The sequence below is a fragment of the Sphaerodactylus townsendi genome, linkage group LG10, assembly GCF_021028975.2.
Source record: "Sphaerodactylus townsendi isolate TG3544 linkage group LG10, MPM_Stown_v2.3, whole genome shotgun sequence".
Classification (NCBI taxonomy): domain Eukaryota; kingdom Metazoa; phylum Chordata; class Lepidosauria; order Squamata; family Sphaerodactylidae; genus Sphaerodactylus; species Sphaerodactylus townsendi.
This window is the reverse complement of record NC_059434.1, coordinates 20311120-20337363: the sequence shown is the minus strand read 5'-3', so window position 1 is coordinate 20337363 and position 26244 is coordinate 20311120.

The window sequence follows — 26244 nt, the reverse complement described above, 5'->3', positions numbered from 1 at the left end:
TGGTGAAAGTAGTAAATACATCATGGCCCAGTCACTTATGGGTCCGATCAATCAGATAGGAATGTGTCAATGTGATCAATAAAGAATGTTTCACTGCTAAGAATGAAGTTGGTTAAAAACCCGGTGACCTTTTTCATTATTTGACTTGGCACTGTTATTCTTGGGATTCAATATTCTCCGAGAAAATAAAATAATGCAATTATAAGAATGAGGGGAGAAAAGGCCAGTTGTAATCATATTTGACCCAGCAACTACTTCCCTCGAAACAAATAATGTTTCTTGGAGTTTCTACTTACTTAGAGCTCACCGGTCATCCGACTATTAAGATGTGTGCTCAGCATCCATCAGTCATGTGCTCATCACCCACTGACTTAACACCAGAACTAGGCATGATGGGAGATGCATGGCTGCTGTCCAAAACAACAGCCCACGCCCCCTCTTCAGTGCCTGCTCCCAAAACCATCAACTAATGAAAAGGAGCTGCGGCAGAGAAATTCATCATACGGTGACAGCACATCACACATCACTAGTACAGATAGGAGGGAAAGGCATTGTTGCCATTTGCAGACTATTAGCCCAATCCAGATCAGGGGACGATGTCACTGCCTTTGGAAGGCTTCCAGGCAGTGCAGGGAGGAAGCCGAAGAAAAACACATTCTTGTCACAGCATTCCTGGCCACAAAGGCCAGGTGGAAGCCAACTAAAGTCAGTTCTACCCCCAGGAACACCCTGCCTGCTCCCCCATGCAATGTCCTGTTGGATGCCAGCATTGCTTTGTGGTGGCCTTAACTTCTAGGTTTCACTGCCACAGAGCTAAGGACTCCCAGCCACTGACACCTTTACACTCTCTGCTGGTGGCGGTACCCCTTGCATTGGTGAAAGGGGAAAACACGTCAGTGCAGCCCTCCACTGCTCTCACAGAACAATCACGGGGGCCCATCTGGATTGGCCTGTTAGTCATGTGACTCCCATCATGTCTAGTCCTGGCCTGTGACAATGTGAGGACTTGAATGTGTGAATAAATCATTAGACCGAATGGACTGATTGTGTCAGATGCTTTCCTTTTCAGGAGAGTCCATTCCTTTACTCAGCTAGGTGAGATACAAAAAGACCAGTAAGATATGAAAAGATGTGGATGAATGTATGAATTACTCCTCATTGGTTTTCAAGTGTCCTCAAGAGACACTTTCACATTGAGCTATTTGCTAGGGAAACTCCATGGGACCCCACTGTGTTTATGATGTCATACGTCTTGCCTATTGGTTTCCATTACTATCCAGAAATCAAATGATTTCTGATAAGCTTCTTATGAACTCCGGTTCAAAGGCACACAATCTGAAAACCTCTTGCTCATTTTAAGGGTTGGAGACGTATGATAATTTACAACACAGAAAACCAACATGTGGAGACTAATGTCACAGTTGGAACTACATATTTCATAGTACAAAACCATGGTTTGGAAATCAGTTTCATACTCTTTCTCAGGAGGGGTTTAAATATTAATCTGGCCATAGAATGGTGAGTTGATGATGGAAGTTCAAAAGCACATTTTCTGGAGATCTTTGTTGACATGGTTTCTTGAGCAAAATTCAAAAGGTTGAGACCAAAGTTTCTGAAGGACAACTTTTCCCCTTATCTCCCGTCAAGTGAGATCCCCAGTGGAAGTCCTTGTCCTGATAGCCCATCTTGGAAAGTTACTGGAGTTACTTAGGTATCTTGCTGGACAGTGGACATTTTCCATGATTGTTCCTAGTATACAGAAGTTTCTCTTGAGGGATTTTTTCCCATCTGCAATCTTTGTCACCTTCAGGAAGATGCCAGGTGAAGATTGTCCTGTATGAGGGAGGTTGATTATTTTAAACTGTGCTGCTATAGTCTTTTAATTTTTACTTTTAATTCCTGTTATATTTGAATATTAATTATTGTTTTACTGACTATATTGTTTAGAGCTGCTATGAATGCCCATGAAGACAGAAAGGCAGCGTATACAGCTTTTAAAAAGTAAACAATAAGACTGACAGGGAAAAGTCACAACAAGGTCATGTTTTTGCCTGCAACAAATAGCCAACATGACTGAATAAGAAAGAACCAGTCTATATATTGTATATTTCTAATTATCCTGTGATAGAGGCATAGGATTACAACATGTACTGTCAGTATGTTGATTCAGGCTTTCAGCAATAAGCTCCATTGAAGCAAATATCAATAACGCCTCAAGGATGTCAGAGAGCTGGAGAAACCATAATGTACTTGAAATGTATGTGATTTTTCTTCTGTGCATGGAATAAAAAGAAGTTTATTGTTGTTTACTCTCCTTCCTTGTCTATAAATCTTTTGGAAAGAATCTGCAGAGACTTCCAAGATGGATGGCGGCAATCATTGCAAAGAATAGCTGACGGGGAGGCGAAGGACGGGGTTGGTTGTCCGCTCACATTCAAGCAAAGCTCGCAGAATGACATTCGTTTCTCCACAACAAGTATGTAACTCTTTTTTTTCAGTATGTGCTATCAGAATTTCCCAAAACTCTTTGTCTGAGACAGGGCAGTAACACAACGTCAACATCTTTTTCCCGAGAACCATCATCCCAAGTTAATGGGCTGTAGTATTTTTCCATCCCACAGTGAACCTCATAAACTTGGCCTCTTCTCCCGACGTAGCGCGGCATTAATTTTAAAAGCAGGTTCGGCACAAGGTAAAACTATTCATTTGAACAAGAGAGGAGGTGTTCTCTCTGAGACAATTTGTGCAGCCGTGAATTCTTGATAGTCTGGGATTTTTTTTCAGATGTAGAAAATATTTTCTTATACAATCGACAAGATTCAAACCGATGGTCCAGTTTCCAAGAACCTGAAGGCAACTTCAGAATACGTAAGATTTACAACTCAGTCCAGATCGGGCGGGCGGGCAGAAAAGACATCGCTCTGACACCTCCCCATCCTTTCCAAAACAAGAACAAAAAACTACCAGCATAGGGGATAACTAAAATACGTGTCCATCAGAGGACACTGTGTGAAATGGCAAAATACACTTGCAAATGCTTGCCAAAGTACACTGAGAGCGGGCTGAAATAGTGACCTCCATTCCCCATTGCAAACTGTTCATGACAGCGAAGGGTCTTTATAAACAGTTTGCAATACAGCATGAAGAGTTTGCTGTATTGGGGGAAATCCAGAGGTGGGATCCAGCAGGTTCTCACCAGTTCCCGAGAATGGGTTACTAATTATTTGTGTGTGCTGAGAGGGGGTTACTAATTGGGTCCGCTTTTCCATCTCCACGCCCTCACCTCCCCAAGAGGCATACTGCCTTTGAAGGTGAAGGTTCCATATAGCAATTGCAACTAATAATGTAACTCTTTGAACTGGGTTAATCCCTTTCAGGTACTGCAGTTCATTGATTCTCAGCCTTTTGTACCTTTTATCTCACCAGTCTCTATCAAAGAACCTGTGTGTTTCACCATTGCTGTGTTCAGATTTGTGAGTTGGGGCATTTTCTACAATGTGATGATGATTTAGAAATGACCTGGTGCAAAAAAAATTGTTGGGGTCGTGGTGGGGTGGCTGCCCATCAGGGGGGGCATCCAACTCATGTTTTGCCCAGGGCTCAGGTTTGCCTAGGTATGCCTCTGCCCCCTTTGCTGAGGGGGGGCTGGCGAGGGAACCTGTTACTAACATTTTCAGATCCCACCACTGGGGAAATCCCAGTAGGAACACCCAAAACCCTGGACATGCTTAAGGTAAAAAATGTTATCCTGATCGCTGAAAATATATCCCAGGGCTAAGCCACTTCTCATATCGGCACCCACAGTGCCAAGCAAGTAAATATGTCTATTAATTAAATCAAGGACATCGCTTACACTGGAAATCCAGTGTCATTTCTAGCACATGGCCCTTTCCTGTTACACACAAGATTTGTTGTTTCTACTACACATGAGTCTTCAGCTGCCATGAACATTTAAAGCAGGGAAATGGTACAGTTGGTAGGAATGATGTTTCAGGTTCTTCAAACGTGACGTTGCATCAAATGTGATCGGAAAAATCCATCTGGGTTTTCCATTTTTAAGTTTGTTGTCGTTGACATAGCTCTCCACTCTTTTCCTTGTCATCTTGGAGATATCGTTTGGCAGCAATTAAAACGATATACTCCAAGCGACCATAGAACTGTTTGTGACTTTTCGGTTATCTTTCCTCAGCCATGACGCTAAGCATACAGTTGCTTGCAATTGCTGAAGATGAATTCTCCCTTCCTCTTTTTGCTGAGAAAAATTGTCAAACATGTTAATGTTTATGCATGCTGATTAATCACAGCAGAAGTACTAAACTGCTTCTCCTATAAGCAAGTTCTCCCCACTTTCTCCTAAAGTTTACTGGCTGACCTTGGGCTCTTCTTTTCAGCATGCCCTACCTCACAGGGTAGTTGTGGGATTAAACTGGGGTGGGGACCATGCACACCTGATCTCCTTGGAGAAAAACCAGGATAAAATTTCAATGAATAGGCCTTTCCAAGACCCTCTTGGTGAAGGCACAAAGTTGGATGTCATCTCTAGTGCGCTTCCAGCAACTATCTGATTCTGTGTATTGTCGAAGGCTTTCACGGCCGGATTCACCTGGTTGTGGTGGGTTTTCCGGGCTGTGTGGCCGTGGTCTGGTGGATCTTTTTTTTTTACTTTTTTACTGGCACAGTATGTAACAGACTTCCCTCTGTGATACACCTCTGAAGATGCCAGCCGCAGATGCAGGCGAAACATTAGGAACAAGATCCACCAGACCACGGCCACACAACCCGGAAAACCCACCACAACCTATCTGATTCTGGTTTTCCTCAGCTACCAACTTGAGAAGTTTAAATTAGAAAAAATAGCCAATAGAATTTGCTGCCAGACCACTTTAGAAAGGCAAGAATAGAGGGCCTGTCCCAGCTGTCCCTCCCACATCAAAGGAAAATTGGTTGCTAAACGAGGCCAGAAAGACTCGGATCCACAAGAGCTTTGCTGTGGAGAGTAGGATTTCTGCCCATGTAGCACGATTGTTCTGCCTCTCGACTTCTCACTGTAGCAAACTGCCCCCCCCACCCCAATGTTGATCCTGAAGGTCCCAAAAACAACAGAAGCAGCATTTTGGAGGTATTTTGAACTGCAGAAAAAGGGGGGAGCTTCTATGCCCCCCCATGTAGAAATTCTTCTGTCTAGGGAAACACTGTGATGACTCCCAGTCAAAGTATTATCAGCAGAAGGAAGGTGGCCCTGACTCATAATCCCCTTTGGCTGGAGACCTGGAAGCAGTGGAGAGAGAGAGGCTCATTCCGCACATGCAGAATAATGCACTTTCAAACTGCTTTCAGTGCTCTTTGAAGCTGTGCGGAATGGCAAAATCCACTTGCAAACAGTTGTGAAAGTGGTTTGAAAATGCATTATTTTGCGTGTGTGGAAGGGGCCAGAGGCATTCCCCCCACCCCCAGAACAGCTCCTCTAATGGAAATGGTCCTCTCTCTCAGCAAAGTGTTACTTTACTTTTACTCAAGCTTGATTCTGTCTTCCAAGGGAACAATGCTGTTTTTTTCCCTTAAATTCCCATTTTCAGACTCAGTTTTTTAAAAACCTTAAGAAACAATTAGCGCTACAAAAGTAATCAATCTGCTGTAAATTTCATTACTGCAGATCCATTAAGGAGTCTGTAAAGGAAAAACAAATCAATGCAGCTTTTATTTAAACTCATTGGCTTTCCAGATGTATGATGTATTAAAGTTGTCATGCCATGCTTTTCGTTCCAAGACAAATGCCGGGTACGCAGTCATATGTTTGCCACCAAAAATAATTACTGTAGTGGGTGGCATAAAGTCCACATTTTATTTTATTTTTTAAAAATCCAATATAAGGTTTGACTTGGGAGGGTACTTTGTTGCAATTTACATTCCTAAACCAGCGAATATAATGTGCAAAAGAACAAAAGAACCCATCTTGTCACTGAATACGCAAACTAAAAGTGTTTTATCTGTAGGTGGTTCCATTTTACAAGGCAAGCCATATACTATATAATTTATCATGGCATTGTTCATGGAAAAGAATTTAATGCACATTCCAAATTAGCTGTAAGATGCTGAGGGTTTCTTATTGGGGACTCTGGCACTAGACTGGGTCCAAATACCACTCTTGCTGAGCCACTGTGGGAGCTTGGAAACACCAGCCTGATTTTTGCTGCACTATAGCAAAGCCACTACAGATGACCAGGGAGCGGTATTACGTCTGAGTGCGGCTCGGATCAAGTGATTGAAGGATCCATTAGGGTCCTGCATGATTGTATATGATCAATGACTGTGGTCCCTGCTTTGCCGCTTGAGCTGTGGAGGCTTATCTGGGGAATTCAGATTAGCCTGTGCACTCCCACACACACCAGCTGGGTGACCTTGGGCGAGTCACAGCTTTTTTGAACTCTCTCAGCCCCACAAACCTCACAGGGTGTTTGTTGTGAGGGGGGAAGGGCAAGGAGATTGTCATCCCCTTTGAGTCTCCTACAGGAGAGAAAGGGGGGATATAAATCCAAACTCTTCTTGTTGTTGTTTCTCAGACTGAGCAATTGGTTTGTTGGGTGCAGGTTATGCTAAACCTCTGTGCTTGATTCATGAACCACACTATCCTACTCCCAGCTAAAACTCCTTGGAGGAAGGGCAGAGAGAGAGAGAAGGAAAGGAAATCCTGACCTGGATGACACAGACTAACCCAAACTCAGCAGGGTCAGCCCCGGTTAGTATTTGGACTAGACTGCCATCTTTGATTTCATTTCATTAACCTTTTATAGGAATCAATCAAAATCCACACAAACACATCCCACAGTCTCAGGTATGGTTCAACAACAAGTAAACGATCCGCATAAGTCAACGGTCCACTCTGAGAGCTCCAGATGGCTTCAGATTTAAAAGAAAGTTAACAAGAGAAATAATAATAACAATAAAATCCTGTACATAAGTAATTTAAAAATTGCCATATAAATCAAACAGTATAACATGCTAGAAATAAAATAGAACAGCAATAGGTATCATAACAGGCATAATTAGTAATGTCAAAAGAACTTGATATTTTTTGCCTTTAGCTAAACTAAAAACTTAGCTACTAGAGCAGAAGTTCCCATGTCATCATCTGAGAGCAAAAAGTGAATTTGCTGGGACTTACATACAAAATCTTTTGGTCTGAAGCAAGTCTGGAAGATATTCACATAGTTATTCGTATAGACCCCCATGTTCAAGGATGATATGGGGTATCGAATCTGGTGAGCCAGACCCTGGGTACAAAGCCTTTCCTAATAGGGGACACAACAAAATCTCCTTAGTAGGACATTAGATGGAAAAGCATTCATTCGTGCTAAGGAAAAAGAACTTTGGGAAAGAACCGAAATTATATAAATATTGAGCCATAGATCCTAGTTGATTTTGAATGCCTAAAAAGACAAGTGGACCTAGAAATGGCTGGGATAGAAAAAAATTCTGGTACTCCAGGTCTATGTCTCTATTCAATAGACCAAAAATTGATCTTTCAGAGAGTAATAAGGAGTCCAAGGCAATTCCGATTTGAGCCAGTGTCCATAAGATGACATGAAACCATAGGGGCCTGAAAGGATTACTTTTTAAGTGTGCTAGAAGGCTTTCAGATTGAGCTCTAAAATGAATTTTAATCCAATATTTAAAAGTAGCAATCCAAGCCTTAATTTCCATACAGCTTTGATCCAATTCAGCACAAATGGTTAGATAAGGAACACACTCGGGAACCCCTAACATTTGTCTGATGAAAGAGGCTTGAATGCCTTTAATAGTATTATTAAAAGCCATAATCCAAATGGGAATTTGTGATAAAACCTCTACATTAAATAATTTTGCATTGTCGAAGGCTTTCACGGCCGGAATCACTGGGGTGCTGTGTGGTTTCCGGGCTGTATGGCCATGTTCTAGCAGCATTCTCTCCTGACGTTTCACTTGTAACTGTAGCTGGCATCTTCAGAGGATCCGGTAGTAGGAAAGGAAAGCAAGTGGAGTATATATACCTGTGAGTAAACGTAAATAGGTGAGAGCATCTGAATAGGAGTGGCCTGGCAAGAGTCAAAACAGTGACTAATCAGCTCCACACAAACACAGGATGACTAGACAATAAACAATCAAAGGGAACAAAGGCCAGGCTACTTCTATTCAGATGCCTCACCTATTGACCTTGCTATCTCCATTGTTACTCACATGCTATACTTCATTGTTACTCACTTGCCAGGCCACTCCTATTCAGATGCCCTCAACTATTGACCTTTACTTACAGGTATATATATGCCACTTGCTTTCCTTTCCTACTATCTGGTCCTCTGAAGATGCCAACCACAGATTCAGGAGAAACGTCAGGAGAGAATGCTGCTAGAACACGGCCATTCAGCCCGGAAACCACACAGCACCCCATTAAATAATTTTAATTGCTGCTGGAATAAATTGATTACCCTTCAAAAATTGTTATATTTGTGTTGAAGGGTATTTAGCCAGGTTTATAGAATGAATATCTATACGAAGCTGACCATTTTAGATTGTGTTGAAGAGTGATGCCTATAAATTTGAAGATTTTAATCTGTTCAATTGCTATATTGCCAATAGACCATTTGTGAGGGTGCCAACCTTTGGAGAAGACCATAAATTTGGATTTAGCCTAATTGATTAGAAGCTTATTGTCTCGAAAATATTGATAGAAGGATTTTAGATGTCTTTGCAGACTAACGCAAGTGCATGAAATAATTGTAGTGTCATCCACGTAAAATAATAAGGGGGGGGGTCGTCAGACAATAACCTAACTTTGGGGGATGACCACTAACAAGGTCTAGGTGTTGCACCAAGTCATTTATAAACAAGTTAAAAAGTTAGTGTGCAATGCTTAACATTGTTTGTTGTTAAGATTTTATGAGTTAAATGACCATTGAATGAGTATTTAATATGACATGTAGTGACAACATGAAGTTTCCTTAGCAGGTGCAGTAATCTTGATTCCATGCCCAATATAAGCAGTTTATTTCATAACAAATCTGTGTTAATCCCAACAAAAGCACTTTTTAAATCTATAAATGCTACATATTTCTACCAGTGTTCATATACTTTTTTGCTAAAAAGGTAAGAGTTAAACAATGATCTACAATTGATTTACCGTTGGAGAAGGCAGTTTGTTCCAAACCAATAATACTGTGAGTCCGGATCCAGTCCATTAGATGATGCTCAAGACATCTAGTATATAATTTATCAATTATAAACAAAAGACTTAATTGATCTGAAATTGCCAGGGTTATTAAGATCACCATTTTTGTAAATAGGAATGATAACTGAATTAAGCCAAAAGTTTGGGACAGTTCCATATGTATATGAGTGGGTAAATTGGTCAAAGGAAGAGCTCTCCAATTAATTTTTTTAAGTTCAATAGGGAAGGCATCAGAATCTGAGGCCTTACCTGAGGCCTTATTAACTCTAAGATTAGTATTTTGATCTTCATAGGCTTAACTGGGGGCTATCTAGGAATATTTGCCAGAATTACATCATCTGAATGAATCAGAGGGTAGGTCAAAGGGTTAGTAGAAGTGTTAAATGTACAAGAATAATAATCCAAATTTGAGAGCAGAGGTTGGGTTCAGATGAAATAGATTTATCATTCAGAGTGCCTGAAACAACTAACTTAAAAGAAACAACTGTTCTTAGGTTTGATAATTTTGAACAGGTGGTCCCATTTTCCCCAGAAAAACTCATTTCTACCTTTCAATAAGTTCATAATGACTCTTGCCAGGCCCCCTTATGCCCCAAATAGGCCGCTGCGTTCAGCAGCGGCAGATTTGCTGCAGACCCCCAGCCCTTCAATGATGCGGCTGGCCTCGACCTGGGCCAGGGCCTTTACGGCTCTGGCCCCTGCCTGGTGGAACACTCTTCCTCCAGCTGTCCAGGCCCTGCGGGACCTTGGTGAGTTCCGCAGGGCCTGTAAGACGGAGCTGTTCCACCGGGCCTTTGGCGAGGCTGGCCGCGGATTTACTCCCCCCCAATGAGGCTGCCATTTCCATGCTGGCAGGGCCGTGATTCTGTTTTGGGTCCTGCCTTTCCCCTCCCGGCCTTTGTTTGATCAGGCGCTGTTCTTTTGTTTGATGTTCTGCTGTTTTATTTCTGTTTTATTCATTTTAATGTACTTGCTGAGGCATCCTTGTTTTAATGGGATTATTCTATGTTTATATGCTGCGGCACTGGTTATTGTCGAACCTGTGAACTGCCCCGAGCCCTTTGGGGGTGAGGCGGTCTACAAATATAATAAATAAATAAATAAAATAATACTTCTTCTTGTAGTTTAAGTATCAAGGGTTTTGTGGACCTCGTTTAAATTAACTTTCCTGAACAGTTCCCTCAGCTCTTTCTTTTGGAAGCAATATTCCTGATCAAGGTTTACTCAGTGAGGTGAGGGGGAGGGGGAGCTTTAGTGCCACATGAACTCTATTATTTGAGAACTTAAGTGGTTTGCTTCACAGTGTAAGCTAGAGGTAGTAAGAGCCTCTCTTAGCTGTTAACATCTGATCTGATTTAAGGAGAGATAATTCCCTTTCCACTGAAGTAGACCGTCTAATTCTTTTCAGACAAGGTTTATTCCTTATTAATAAAGGCTCTGTGTTATCGCTAATCCCATTATCCTCATTATAATCCAAAATTAATAATAAGGGGAAATGGTCACTTTCTACACACGTACCAGTCGAAAATCTTATGGTGTCCCCACAAGGCAGCTGTGACCTGACAGTATTTCCCGTCACCAAATAAAGAATTGTTTGCTTCTCTCAAACCTATGCTTCCCAAGACTCGCCTCGTATAATTCCAAGGCCACTGCTGATCTGTAATAAAAACTCTCATTATTAATTTAAAAATAGTTAAGAAAAAAATGTGTCTCTAATGATAGATTCTTGTATTTCTCCAAAACTGAGCCTCCACATTCCTCCTATCCGCCCCGTAGCTACTAAAGCTCCCCATTTATTTTTAGCCCTGGGCTTGGAGAGGCAAAAAGTATTTCTAGAGGTATTGGAACAGAAGGCTGCAAAAAGGGACCTTATCCCTTTAGTGCTCCTATCCCTTTGGCTCTCAGCTGGATGGTGAGGTGGAGGCGATCAGCAACCTCCCCTGACGCTGCAGAGTTCTACCAATCTCTGGACCAGAGATTGGGCTGATGGGATTTGTAGTCCATGAACATCTGGAGAGCCGCAGGTTGCAGACCTCTGCTCTGGAACTTGTTAGAGCTACATTTGGAGTCTCTGGGAGCTCTCCAAGGTCCTACAGCTCCAATTCCCTGCTTCCTAAAACTCTGTCTGTTGCCCTTTTTCAGCTGCTTGCTACTCCCAGTTCACCATTCCATGTCATCCAGAAGCTCCACAGATCTCAACTGGTTTGTCAGGGGTCAACAAACTTGCAAAACTGGTATTTGCTGGCCAGGAGATTGTAGTGGTTGAGAGCAGTGGACTCTAATCTGACAAACCAGGTTCGATTCCCCATACCTCCACATGAGTGGTGGACTCTAATCTGGCGAACCAGGTTTCTTTTCCTGCTCCTACACATAAAACCCTGCTGAGCTCTCTCAGAACTCTCTCAATCCCACCTACCCTACAAGGGGTCTGTTGTGGGGAGAGGAAGGGAAGGAGTTTCTAAGGCGCTTTGAGACTTCTTACATTTGAGAAAAGCAGGGTATCAACCCAAACTCCTCCTCCTCTTCTTCTATTTAAAAGACTCCTGTAAGCTCATGTAAGGAGGTCAGAGTTGTTCTATCCCCATGTTAGGGTAATGCCATCCTTAATGGTGAAGGCTCACAAGGAAAAGGCAACACACATTTTCCTTTAATTGCTTTTTCTTCGTTTCAGGCATCTATAAGAGACATGATACTCATGAAAGCACATTACCAGTAAGAGTTTCAGGATATCCAAGGTAGGGCTGACACATAAAGCATGAGTTTACCCTCATTCTGTACAGCTAGTAGAGTTGTACTTTATGTTACATTGACACAGGTAAACCACCGCCATCCCCAACTCCCCTACTTCTACTATTTTGTCTCCCTTGCACTGGCTGCTTCTTCCAATCAAAGCTAGGTCCTTCACTCCCACTGTTCCAATTGTAGCTCATTGGCTGGAGTTTGGGAAGTATTGGAAATGTATTCTCCCTTTCCCTCCACCCTTCCAAACCCATGCCTGTGTGTCCCAGTTGTCTATGTCTTTTCCATTTTGCGTGATGACTCAGGGTGTAACAAAAGCTCATACTCTGGGAATGGGCTATTCTTTCAACACAACAGGGAAGGAAGAATCAGTCCCCTACTGAAAAGACTGCTGTGTTTGACTAGAAGTAGATCTGTCATTTTCATATTCATGGCTAATTTTGTGGCTCTGAAATTTCAATGTACATAGTATTACATGTTGAAATTACAATATTATGACAGAGTTGGATTGTTAGCATTGAAAGCCTAATCTTCTCCTTCTACCATGGAATTTTTTATTAGCTCGCTTTAGCTAAAATCTAATATTAGAAAACATTCTGTGCATGGAAGTCTGTTCTCTTAAGATGAACAGGGAGGGGGAAGTATAGAATTAAATATGAGAGGTATCTCTTTGAAATGATTCACAGTGTTCAATATAGCATGAAATGAGCACTGGATTTGCAAAGACAGTCAAAGTGTTACCTGTTTTACCACTCACAGTTCTTTCAGAACTCTCTCAGCTCCACCTCCCTCACAAGGTGCCTGTTATAGGGGAAGGGGAGGAGGAGGAGGAGAAGGAGGAGAAGCAAAAGGAGGAGAAGGAGAAGGAGGAGGAGAAGGAGGAGAAGAAGCAGCAGCAACAAAAGAAGCAGAAGAAGCAGAAGAAGAAGCAGAAGCAGCAGCAGCAGCAGCAGAAGCAGAAGCAAAAGTAGAAGAAGCAGAAGAAGCAGAAGAAGCAGAAGGAGGAGGAGGAGGAGGAGGAGGAGTTTGGATTTATAACCTACCTTTCTCTCCTGTAGGGAGACTCAAAGGGGCTTACAAGCTCCTTTCCCTTCCTCTCCCCACAACAGACACCTTGTGAGGTAGGTGGGGCGGAGAGAGTTCCAAAGAACTGTAACTAGCCCAAGGTCACCCAGCAGGAATGTAGGAGTGCAGAAACACATCTGGTTCACCAGATAAGCCTCCCCCACTCAGGCTGAGGAGTGGGGAATCAAACCCAGTTCTCCAGATTAGAATCCATCTGCTCTTAACCACTACACCACAAAGGATTGTGATTGTAAGCAGCTTTGATATTTCTTACAGTAGAGAAAAGTGGGACATAAAAACCATCTTGAAAAAAACAAAATGATGTTGTGGATACTCTCGGATTTACTAAAACTTTATGGACAATCCCTAGAGTTTTTGTAAATTATTGTGTTATTGTACATTCTAGAGGGAATACTGATGTCTCTTTCTCTTTTTCTGAGACATCAATGCATCAGCATGCCCCCCACCCCATTTATTCCAGGACTTGCCAGCTCCAATAACCTACAAACGGGATCTGCTTTTCATCTGGATAGTATCTCTCACAAACAGCACCATCCTGTGCAGAGCTAAACCTTTCTAAAGACATTAAATTCAACAGAATGGGAATGGTGTAATTCTTCTTAGGACTGCACTGCAAATATCCCAAATTAAACTTGTGCATGGAACGCGTGACAATGACAGACTTGAACAACTGGCTATATTTGCTCCGACTGCAGAGGAAGGTTATATAAGATATCATTATGACAAGATCATAAGTTTTCCTCGAATTTCGTAATGAAGCTCAAATACATTAGTATGTGTTGAAGGATCATGTTGTTGCCATAGCAGCAGGAGAAATTGGGATAGTTATCGAGGTCTTTCCTTTGTTCCTTTTGTTCTTTTGGTTGCCAAGTACCTGGAAGGGGGGAGGGTATCTTTATCTCTAGGGTGGAAGATAGAAGTCCCAAGAGCTGAAAAACTTTTTAGACTGGAATTAAGTTGAATAGCCTCCATATTAGTGGTTCTCAACCTGAGGGTCAGGACCCCTTTGGGACTCGAACAACCTTTTCGCAGGAGTCACCTAAGACTCTCTGCATCAGTGTTCTCCATCTGTAAAATGGATAAATGTTAGGGTTGGCGGTCACCACAACATGAGAAACTGTATTAAAGGGTCACGGCATTAGGAAGGTTGAGAACCACTGCCATATAGACAGCTGTTGTTTGGGGAACGGCAAAAGGATATAGCACAAGAAGATCCTAGCTGGATCAGACCAAGGGTCCAGCCCATCAAGATATCTCATAGTGGCCAATCAGATGCCCTGGAAGGTGTGCCAGCAGAAACACTCCCTTCACTGGCATTCAATGGGTTTTATTTAGCCCTCATGGCTGATAGCCTTGGGAACTCTTCACAATCAATTTTGCTGAATAATTTGATGCTATCCACAGACTTGGCCATTTGACAGCTAACCCCAATCCAGATCACTTGGGAGCAACTTAAATACTGCCAGTCCGAATACCAGTCCCCGTAGGAGCCCACTGTTTAGTACTCTCCAGAATGAGAACGGCTGCTATGTCCCGGTTCCTGTTTAACCATTTGCCAACCCCCCCAAAGAATCTGTTGTTTTATCCCTGTGTAGAAATTGTTTCATTACTTCAATTCGAACTGTGGTATTCTTGAACCCCCAAATGACTTGGAGGCCGTTTCCGCATGGCCATGCTGGGGGGTGAGTCGGCGTATAGAACGCCGACGCACCCATCTCCTCCCCGACCATGTCCTTGGCACGGTAATGGGCCCGGTAGGGGCAAGAGGAAGATGAAGCGAGCGCTGTGCATTAAGCCGCCAGAATAGTCGATGCATTCTTCCCTGCAACCTTCCAGCGCGTTGCCCAGGCCAGGGGACATGCCCCCTGCCCTGCACGACAGCTCAGGAGTCGCAGGGCGCGGGGCGTGTCCCCAGGCCTGGGCAACGCGCTGGAAGGTCGCAGGGAAGGTACGTCATTCGGGAAAGGGGGGATGGCGCCTTCCAGCCACTGCCGTTCGCACATTGTTTCCAGAAAATGTTGGGAAACAGCAGCTTCTCGCTGCTGGGGGGAGCGAGGGCAACGCTGCTGTGATGCAGCTGCGGCCCCCCATGCGAACAGCTCCCTAGGGACGGCGTTTTTGCCATTCCTAGGGCGCTGTTATTGGCCCGTGCAGAAAGGGCCGGAGTGTAGTGTTGTTGTTCTAATAAAGCATTATTCCTTCCATCCATTTTAATTGTTTCATTCTAAAAAAACAGCAGATTGCAGCATGGCAAAGGAAAAGGCGCACAACTGACTTTCTCTTCTGACTTTTTTATTCCTTTCATTAGCATCCAAGACTGATCTTGCAAAATGTCTGAGGGTGGGAGGGAAACTGAGGATGGACCAGCCAGAGAACCACCGTGAACAGAAAGTGTGAATAAATTGCATTTCCAACCTTTTCCCCCTAATTGTCGTGTCTGAAATGGCTCCAGACTGCATGAAACGGTCGTAGTTGAGCCAAGCATAAAATACCAGTATGCTGACGGCTTGTCGGGTGCTTTTTTGAATACTTTACTCTTTATGAGCCTTAAACTTTATTTCTCTGTCTTAATAAATCACCGATTTCTAACAGACCAGTTCTAAATAGAGTGCCACTCTTCTAAGTCCACTGGATCCATGAGCTTACAGCCCAATCCAGACAAAGCTTGGCAGGCGAGGACAGTGCCGCTCTGGCACCACCCCACCCCCTCCAAAGGGCTTTTCCACAGTGCAGGAAACTCCAAAAGTGTTTAAAATGCACTGTGGAATCCCCCATAGGGGGGAATGGAGATACACAATGGAAATCATGGCGTATTTTTGCCAGCAACAATGTTAGTGCCCGCGGGCTGAATGGGCTCTGGATGGCAATTAAGGTCAATCCTTCCCCTGCCCTACGCCCAGAATACCCCTGGCCATGCCAGCACAGCATTTTGTGCCAGCAGGCCTGGGCAACACAGCTAGCTTAAGGTGACCAGATTGTCACCTTTTTAAACCGGGACCAGAGTGGCCGGGCGGGTGCGCACACAGGAGCGCACTGCCATTTGGGGCGCTCCCCGGTTTCCCGCCCTGTGACAGGGCGGGAAACTGGGGAGCGCCCCAAAAGGCAGTGCGCTCCTGCGGCCATGTGTGCAGGAGGCTGCCGCACTGCCTTCTGGGGCTCTCCCAGAAGGCAGTGCCCCAGAAGGCAGTGCGGCAGCCTTCCAAAAATCGGGACAGTAAAAAAACCCCGCGGGACGCAGGACAAATTAGTTTAAGGCGGGACTGTCCCACCAAAAGCGGGGCGTCTGGTCACCTTGAGCTAGCTTCCAAGCTTTGTAGCACCCGGCAGCCAGGGTAAGCTACCCTTCCATCGGTACACTGGCAGAATGGGCACTCCCACTGACACGGGGGTGTACCGGCTTCAGAGACAGATTCAAACCCCCCCCCTCACCAATTGGAATGTTAGAAGAGTATTAACTCTGCTTAGAACTGCACTACAAATTTTTACATTTAATTTGTGCCAGCAACCTACCTTGGTAAAGGTAGAGGCAATGCCTATTTTATCCTTTTCCTCCATCTCTTTGATAGTACACAGAAGCATGTCCATTCACATCCAGGAAATATATTTACTGAGGCAGCTCTTACACTCCCTCCTCCCAAGAGACCCTGAAAATCAATGTGATGAATCAGAGGCACAGTTGCTACGCTGAATGAAATGGAGAGATATTGTAACCAGTGTACTGGGGGAAAAATACATTAAGAAAAGAAATAGAATAGGTTGCAGGATCAAAAGTTCACATTTTTTACAAGTTCCATATTAAAAAAAATTTATATATATAATTACCTTCTGATTTCAGTTTTTTTCACACGACCAGAAAGAAAACTGGCTAACCTGAAAATATATTCTTTCTAATCATGACTGCATGATCCTATATACTTTCTTCATTATTGGATATGCCTGTTCCTCGCTGTCCTTTAATCCTAAGGTTATTCTTATGTAACCATTCCTGAGCTTGGTTTTATTTGTCTTCCAATGTAGTTCTAAGCAGGGTTAAACTTAGAATGATGTAACTCCACTGGCTTAATCAGCCTTCTGCAAATTTGTATCTCTAGCTTTGAGAAATTTTAGCACAAACACTGCCTGTATCTGACTCTTAACTCCTAAAAATAATCATAAAAATAATATGGTTATTTGTTAGGCACCTATAAAGCTAAGCAAAAGTAAATACAAAGAAAGGGGAAAGGAGCAGCAGTGGCGTAGGAGGTTAAGAGCTCGTGTATCTAATCTGGAGGAACCGGGTTTGATTCTCAGCTCTGCCGCCTGATTCCCAGCTCTGCCGCCTGAGCTGTGGAGGCTTATCTGGGGAATTCAGATTAGCCTGTGCACTCCCACACATGCCAGCTGGGTGACCTTGGGCTAGTCACAGCTTCTCCGAGCTCTCTCAACCCCACCCCCCTCACAGGGTGTTTGTTGTGAGGGGGGAAGGGCAAGGAGATTGTGCGCCCCTTTGAGTCTCCTACAGGAGAGAAAGGGGGGATATAAATCCAAACTCTTCATCATTGTTCCAAGACAGCAGAATAATTCTTGAGCTTCTTTTCTAGATTTCACTTACATCATTTCATTGTGGTAATAGACATGAATCGTATTCTTCTAAAAATAGAAGACACAATTGTATGTGAGGCCCTTCCGCACATGCAGAATAATGCACTTTCAATCCACTTACACAATTGTTTGCAAGTGGTTTTTGTTATTCCGCACAGCTGCAAAGTGCTTTAAAAGTGGATTGAAAGTGCAGTATTCTGCATGTGCGGAAGGGGCCTCAATTCAGGCCTAAAGGAGAAAGTTGGCTTGCTTGACAATTTGAAGTAGAAGTGCAGAGACAACTGAAAGAGTGTGTAACTCCTACCAGGGTTATGGTGGACAATTTTTGCTCCTTTAAAAAGATATGGATGCTGAATGAGCTCCCATGACAACCTCACTTTACAAAACCATTTAGACAAGATACATGCCAAAAATGAAGGATAGGAAGGCCACAAACACAATCCTTGACACTGATATTAGATGGGGAATGATCTTCTAAAAGGAAGAGTTGAAAAGTACTGGTGACAACTGTAAGAAAGAGTAAAAAAGACTGAAGATCTGGATAAAGGATCACTTAGCTCGAACCTCCATATGAAAGGACTAAGGAGGAGATGGAGGGCACTCTTCTAGCTCTGTTTGGGATCCCATTGCTGGTCCTTCGCCATTCCCACTTGTTCCTCAAGCATGGGTTAATTTATTGTTATTGCATAGTCTAAAGTGGTACCTTATTTATTTATTTATTTATTTATTTATTTATTTATTTATTTATTTATTTATTTATTATTTGATTTAGTATACCGCCCTATCCCCAAAGGGCTCAGGGAGTGAACAATATAAAAGCATATATAAACATAAACATATAAAAGTTTAAAATCTACAATCTAAAACAGTATCCCACGAACCCATATGCAACCCTCCCAAGAAGAATGATGGGTCCCGATGATATTAGGGATCCTATACAGCAGGGGGAGGATAAAAGCAGGGCACCCTCAGCGGCTGGTCTCTCCGAAGGCCCGGTGGAACAATTCGGTCTTGCAGGCCCTACAGAACTCTCCAAGGTCCCGCAGGGCCTGGACAGCTGGTGGTAGAGTGTTCCACCAGGCAGGGGCCAGAGCCGTAAAGGGGGCCAGGGGTCTCCAGTAGATTGGCCTTGGAAGCAACAAAGATGAGGAAGTCACTATGGATAAGCAATCAAAAAATGCCAATGAGACCCTTGTTATGCTGGACCAGTGAAGTCCCAGGATGTAGGAACTGGCAAGTCTTCCTACGAAAGTACACCTCAGAAAGCAGGTACTGCGAAAAGTCTTTGCAGGAATTCCAGAAAAGCCTCTGCAGGTTAGAGTAGACGGTACTGAATTAGTTAGACAATTAGTTTGACCAGAGAAGACATTTCATTTAAGGCCTAAACTTCTGGGGAAGCTGTGATGTTGTGATAGAGTATATGAGACCAAGTATTGTAAGTGTTGCTACCAAGACTCTCAAACTACCTGCTGAGGGCGGCCCAATTGACCCTTCCCTTGCTGGTGTTCAAAAATATAATTACAACCACCTTCTTTCAGTGGACCTTTTTGAGCTCCTGATCTTAGTTCCTTCTGACTGTACTGAACATTTTTGGCTGTCGTTCCTGGCCTTGGTGGGTTTTTAAAAAATCTGATTCCTGGTGTTTACTGTTGCAATTCTCTCTCTCTCTCTCTCTCTCTCTCTCTCTCTGTTAACTACTTTACAGTGCCATTCTGAACAGAGTTACAAGACCTCAGGGCAATTCTGCTTATGACTGCACTGCTAGAGGCTTTTTGGCTGAAAAGCAAAGCAGGGTTTTTTAAAAATAAATAATAAATATAGTTGCTCTTTCAGAATAGCCACTACTTATTGACCAGCAGCAACGGGCACCTTTCCTGAAAATTCTGCAGACGATCGGATATCATAAATCTTTTACCTTCTAGTAGCAGTTCGGGTGAGAGGAACGACTCTTTGGAAAGTACAACCTGCACATACCATCATACCTTGGCTGAGATAAATCACTGTATTGATATAGAGGAACTGAACAACCTAATATGAGCCTTGTAGGATTTAGCGAAGCTTGTATCCTTCAGACCACTTTCGTTCCCTTTTATTACAAACCCAGGTAGCCCATTATTAGATCGTCAAATACACTTCTGAAAAATGTGCCATATTATGTTATGTTATTCCCCAAAAGCTCTGTGTTGCCCATTATCTGAGGCAACTTGTTAATCAAAACTCAGATGGGGATTTTCAAGAGCAAGATGCAATTCTTTTCCATCGTCACTACTTCAAGGCCGGTTCTCAAACATCCCTCGGCATGATCGACACTGTTCTTTCTGTGCTTCTTACATTGACTCCCTTGAACACATCTTGCTCTTCTGCCCTAAGTATAATAGCTTTAGGCCCGACTTCTCTGCTTTAAACACAGTTGGGTTCTCAGATCTTCCTATCAACGCAAAGATTAATTTTTTGCTCAACAATCCCGAGGTTGAAATAATTGAAACCACAGCCAAATTTTTGTTGCGCATTTTGAGCTAGGTTCCCTTGGCTTCTGTTCGCATTACTTTCACTGTTCTTTACTGTATTTACTCTTTTTCTTTGTTGTATATGCCTAATAAAGGTCTCTGAATCTAAATCTGGTAATCCATAAATCCTTATTTTATGGAGAGCTATTTGAATTATTGCCATAGCTTGGTCATTTCGGTGTCTATATAGTGAAACTAACCCAAATGCACTGTATCCAAAATGACCCCATTCTGCAAATTTAGACTTGCTCACTAGTTATGCCTTCACCCCTAGGGAAACCTTTACATTCTTTGGGGAAGAGGTATGTTCAGCATGGTCTCCAAATTACACTCCTCAGAATTGTTGGAGGAATATTATGGCCATTAAAGTAGCATAAAACCAACAAATGTTCGCAGCATATTTTTGCTCTGAGATAATTATCATATATGCGGCTTTAAGCCTCTCACACTACTCATGTGAATCCCTACTTGCTACCTACATGTACTTCCTTTATAGTCCACCTTTCTCACTCAGGCCCTTTTCGCACGAGCCATAAACAGCGCCCTGGGGATGGCAAAACGCCATCCCCAGGGAGCTGTTTGCATGGGGGGCGCAGCTGCTTTGCAGCCACGCCGCCCTCACTCCTCCCGAGCGGCGCGACGCCGCTGTTTCCCAACCTCACTCCCCGAGCGAGGTTTTTGGGAAACAGCAGCTTCCAACCGCTGCCATGCGAACGGCAGCAGCTGGAAGGTGCCATCCCTCCCCCCTTCCCCAATCGACTTACCTCCCCTGCAACCGTCCGGCGTGTTGCCGAGGCCTGGGGACACACCCCCCCTGCCCTGAAACTCCAGAGTGGTCGCGCAGGACAGGGGGGCATGTCCCCTGGCCTCGGCGACGCGCCGGATGGTCGCAGGGGAGGTAAGTTGATAGGGCGATGGCGCAGCGCAGTGCTGTCAACGCGGTAGTTTCTGGGACCGTTCGTGCCAACAGTCCCAGGGGGTTGGGTCGGTGTCATGTAGGCCAACCCAACCCCCAGAGTGGCCATGCGGAAACGGCCCCAGACTCAAGACAGATTACCGCTGAAAACAGTGCAATAAGAACAGTACAACACACACAACTAAGAATTACTCCACGGTAACTGAAAGCAAAATCACATCAGGTGCCTTCCAGCCATCCCCTGCATGTTTTTATTTGCGGTATTATTCCATTGCTAGTCAGGGGGAAATTCTGAGGATCTATATGTGAACTCTGCTCATGAACTGAGTTCAATACTGACTGAAGTCTGTTTCAGATAGCCAGTTCAAGATTGACTCAGCCTGCCAACCTTCTGAGGTCAGTAAAATAGTTCCCAGCTTGCTGAAGGAAAAATGAAGATGGCTGGGGAAGCCAATGGCAACCCACACTGTATGCATAGTTTGTGTAGTAAACATTGTGATGTCATGTCACCCCATGAGTCAGTAATGACCCCATGTTTGCACCGTTATCTTTATACAGACAGAACACCAAAACTCCATCTTCATTATTGCAAATCTCATTCTGGCTCATTCCGCACACGCAGAATAATGCACTTTCAAACTGCTTTCAGTGATCTTTGAAGCTGTGCGGAATAGTAAAATCCACTTGCAAACAGTTGTGAAAGAGGTTTGAAAATGCATTATTTTGCATGTGCGGAAGGGGCCTCTATTGACTTTTGAGATTTTGGTAGGTACTAAACATAATTTCAAACATGTCTTCATAACCATGAGGGCTAGAGTTTTACTTTAAGTGAATGGGGCTCGCTCCCAGGAAAGTATCTTTAGGATTGCTGCCTCCATCCATTGCAGAAAAAAAATAACTAAGAATCATGTGACATTTCATGCCATAATAAATGCATTCTTTTTTTAAGGTGAACATATGAAGCTGTCTTATAACATCAGAGCACCAGTCTGTCTCATTCAGTACTGTCTACTCTAACTGGAAGCAGCCTGCCAAGATCTTGGGCGGAGAAAGAGCTCTCTCAACACCTGCTACTCAGGATTCTTTAACTGGAAATGCCAGGCATGGCCTCTGGAGCCTTCTGCGATCTGCCGCAGTCTAATGTGTAACAAATACTGTTGTATAAATTTCCAGCCTCCTATGTGTTGGCTGAGATGTTTGGAACGGTGTAGCACAGCCTGATCCCATCAGATCTCAGATGCTAAGCAGGGTTGTTACTTGAATGGGAGCCCACCAAGGAAGACTCTGGCCCTTTCCACACTGCAAATTTAGACCAGGTTGCAGCCGGGATAAATGAGCCCAGCATTTCATTTTTCATTTCACTTTATATTTGTACCTGAAGGGCTCAGGGCGGCTGACAACATAATAAACAGATACATCATACCAATATAACAATGATAAATTACATAGAACTAAAATAGAACCAGATTACAGATGGCGACTTAACATTTCGAACGAAACAATTTCGGAGAACAATAACAGCAGCATTTGCAGCCCATTAATGTATACCACTGAATCCATAATATCCACGACATTATTCATAAGTCAACGCATTAGCAATAATACATAACTACATAGCAATAATCAAAAATATCAGAATAACAGTATATAACAATTAAATCAAAATATATTGATACATTTACAACCATATGTTTCCAATGCATTAACTCTACAAACAATACATAACAATCAACTAATGCAACAACAAGCAATACATTAAACAGTGCAATGAAATCATTGGCAATAACTGAGACTACCCCACATTAAACTATGCTGCTGCAAAAACCTAACAAAACCACCTAGTTAAAGGATTTGGCTACTCCTACCTCTACACCTAGCAATGTACAAAAGAATAACTACACAGGGGAAACTGACTAATTCACAAGTACAAAACTAACAACTAGCTGCTTGCTAACAACTCCTAGCATAGTCCTGGACCATTCACTGGGCTGGCCAGGGCGCACGCATTCGCACAGAGGCACTTTTAAAAAAAACTTTTAAAAAACTTACCTCCTTCCGATGTGCAGCCATGCAGGCAGGCACGCATCCTCCCCCGGAGCCTTGCTGGAGTCAGCAGTGCCTGCGTGGCTCTGCAGATGAGAGCTGGGAGGGAAACGAAAAAACCCGCAGCCACATAACCCGCTGTGCAGCCGTGGCCATTCGCTCAGCTGTGGCTGCGTGGTGTGTTAAAATAATTGCAGACATCACAATTCTTGCAAAACCCGGGTTGGGGGGAAAACCCAAGGTGGACTTGCTTCAAGAGCGGGATCCATGTGAAGTTCCCTCCCAACCCAGGTTTTATCCCACCCTTCATTCGTGTTTATTGGACCATGCGGAAAGGCTCTCTATAGAGGAAGGCAATGACAACCAGCCAGTGGTGGGATCCAAAAATTTTAATAACAGGTTCCGATGGTGGTGGGATTCAAACAGTGGCACACACGCACCTCCAGTCCCTATTGGGCAGGGAGGTTGCTTTAGTAACCCCTTCTCGGTTACTCAGAAAAAATTAGTAACCACTACTAGAGAAGTCGTGAGAACTGGTTGGATCCCACCTCTGCAACCAGCTCTGCTCAGTCACTTGCCTTGAAAACCTTTTGGGATCACCATAAGTCAGCCAAGACTTGACAGCACTTTACGGGCACGCACATGCTGGCCTGCAATCTACAATAACTGTTCACAGCAAATAATTGAAAAGTGGGCACAGCAGTCTTCTTCACCAATAACAAGTGTAAGGCTTTTACATGATCACTATTATGGTATAAAATGCAACGAGACTTTTAAAAACTCATGGTTCGTTAAACAAAAATAGCTAAGGCATTCGTGCAGTGCAATCCTCAAAAGGCAGGCTCAGAAGTCAATGCCGTGGAGTTCGGTGGGGCTTATTCCCTAGTAGGTGTGCTTAATATTGCAGCCCTGATTGCTTTATTAGGATCTTAGAAAAACAGCATCACTGAACTATTTTTTGGTCCGTTGATTTCCTTAAAGCCTTGACTCACCAAAAGGGGGGGGGGGAACGTTCCTAATGTGTATTGAGAACCGGCATGTCTCAAAAGAGGTCCGTTTGTAGCAAGGATTGGTGCCATCTGGCCAAATCCGCAGTGCAGCAGGAGTACAGCAGCTTTAGAGAAATGCAGCCAAGACAGCCAGACTGCAAGGAAGAAAAATGTGTGCAGAGAAATGGCATGGAGGCGATGCCAAAAGGCAGCTCATCTTGCTAATTCAGATGATCCTGCTTACTCACAGATGCCTGCGTCGCCTCCTCCCGCAGTCCCACCTTTGGCAAATAAAAACAACAGAGCGGGCTGTGGGTCACGAGTTGTTCAGTTGGATTAGAGCTGCTAAGAGACTGTTTTCCCCTCGTGAAGAGACGCTGAGGCAATGTGTACACTTGGTGTTGCTATCGCTGAAGAGAAGCTTGTTCCGACACGTTCTCCACATTGACAGAGCGCTGCTCTCACATATGTAGGTTCGGAAAAGGAGCAATCAAACCCTCTGCAGCCAGCTTCCGGTTCACAAGAGAAGGCATGGTTTCGTTGAGGCTACCTTGAGGCTATTTTCGGTCGGGTTCCTTTCAGGCTACTTTCACATTGCTGAAACGTCAGTGCTTAGAAAGAGGGAGCTATTGTTGGTCTTCCTATCCCAGTGGTTCTCAACCTTCCTAATGCCGCGCCCTTTAATACAGTTCCTCATGTTGTGGTGACCCCCAACCCTAACATTTATCCATTTTACAGATGGAGAACACTGATGCAGAGAGTCTTAGGCGACCCCTCTGAAAGGGTCGTTCGACCCCCAAAGGGCCCGCGACCCACAGGTTGAGCACCACTGTCCTATAGCCATAAGCAGGGCCAGATTACGCTAGTGTAGAGCCTGTAGTATACGTTATAAAGGAGCCCTAATTTTTTTTAGAATTGCACATAAATAAACATAAACTTTACTTGCACAAGGAGCTAATTCAATTTTTTTCATTTGCTATACTGTCAGATAATACAACAAAGGTCTGACACTTCAGTAATACTACTTATGTGTAGGTAATACTACTTATGTGTAATACTACTAATGTGTAGGTATCAATTTCAAATGTCAACATTAAGAAAACTACAATGTAAAGGTTACATTTTCGGATTTAGCAATGAGCTTCCCCGACATGTGAACAACAGCGAAAAAATATGGTGAGATACCAATTTCACCAGACAACTTGCAAACATTTAGTGTGGGGTCCTCAAAAATACAGGGCCTGTAGAATATGCTGCTTTTGCTACTAGGTTAATCCAGCACTAGCCGAAAGCATTTTTCTTATACCAGGATATCTGTGATTGGAACTATTAGTTTGTCTTTTTCACTAAAACCCATCCTTTTAAGTGCTCCTTCTTATTACAGCCAGTGTCTTAAAGTGCTTTTGTCCATTCTGGTCCTATAAGTTTGTCGGCTATGGGTGGGGAAATACATGAAGATTTTGGGGGGTGGAGCAAGGGTATAACACCATAGAATCCACCCTCCAAAGTATCTCTTTTCTCCAGGAGAACTGAACCTGTTTGGAGATGAATTGTAATAGTTGGAAATCTATAAATGCCACCTGCAGGTTAGCAACTCTACCCACTAACCGCAGAATATCTTTCTTGGTGGTCAGTGGGGTAGTAGTTAAGAGCAGGTGGACTCTAATCTGGAGAAGCATGTTTGATTCCCCGCTCCTCCGCATGAGCAGCAGACTCTTGTCTGGTGAACTAGATTTGCTTCCTCATGCCTACATTCGTGTTGGGTGATCTTGGGCTATTTGTAGTTCGTTCAGAACTCTGTCAGCGCCACCTACCTCACAAGGTGTCTGTTGTGAGAAGAGGACGGGAAAGGAGCTTGTTAGTCACCTTAGACTGAACACAGTCAACTGGGAAAACAAATCAGTGCAGCAAATGGATTGCTTGGATGCAGTGACGTATTTACCTAGGGGACATGGGGTACCCTATGTCCCTGGGTGCCCCCCCCGCCCCCGGTGGAGGGCGCAAAAATTTCAGGTTCATTTGTGTGGTTTTTGTATTATGTTTTTTCAGTTTTCGGCCTGCAGGGGGTGCAGTTTTTAGGCTAGCTGCACAGGGGTAGGGAACCTGCGGCTCTCCAGATGTTCAGGAACTACAATTCCCATCAGCCTCTGTCAGCATGGCCAACTTATAGGCCGCCTATCC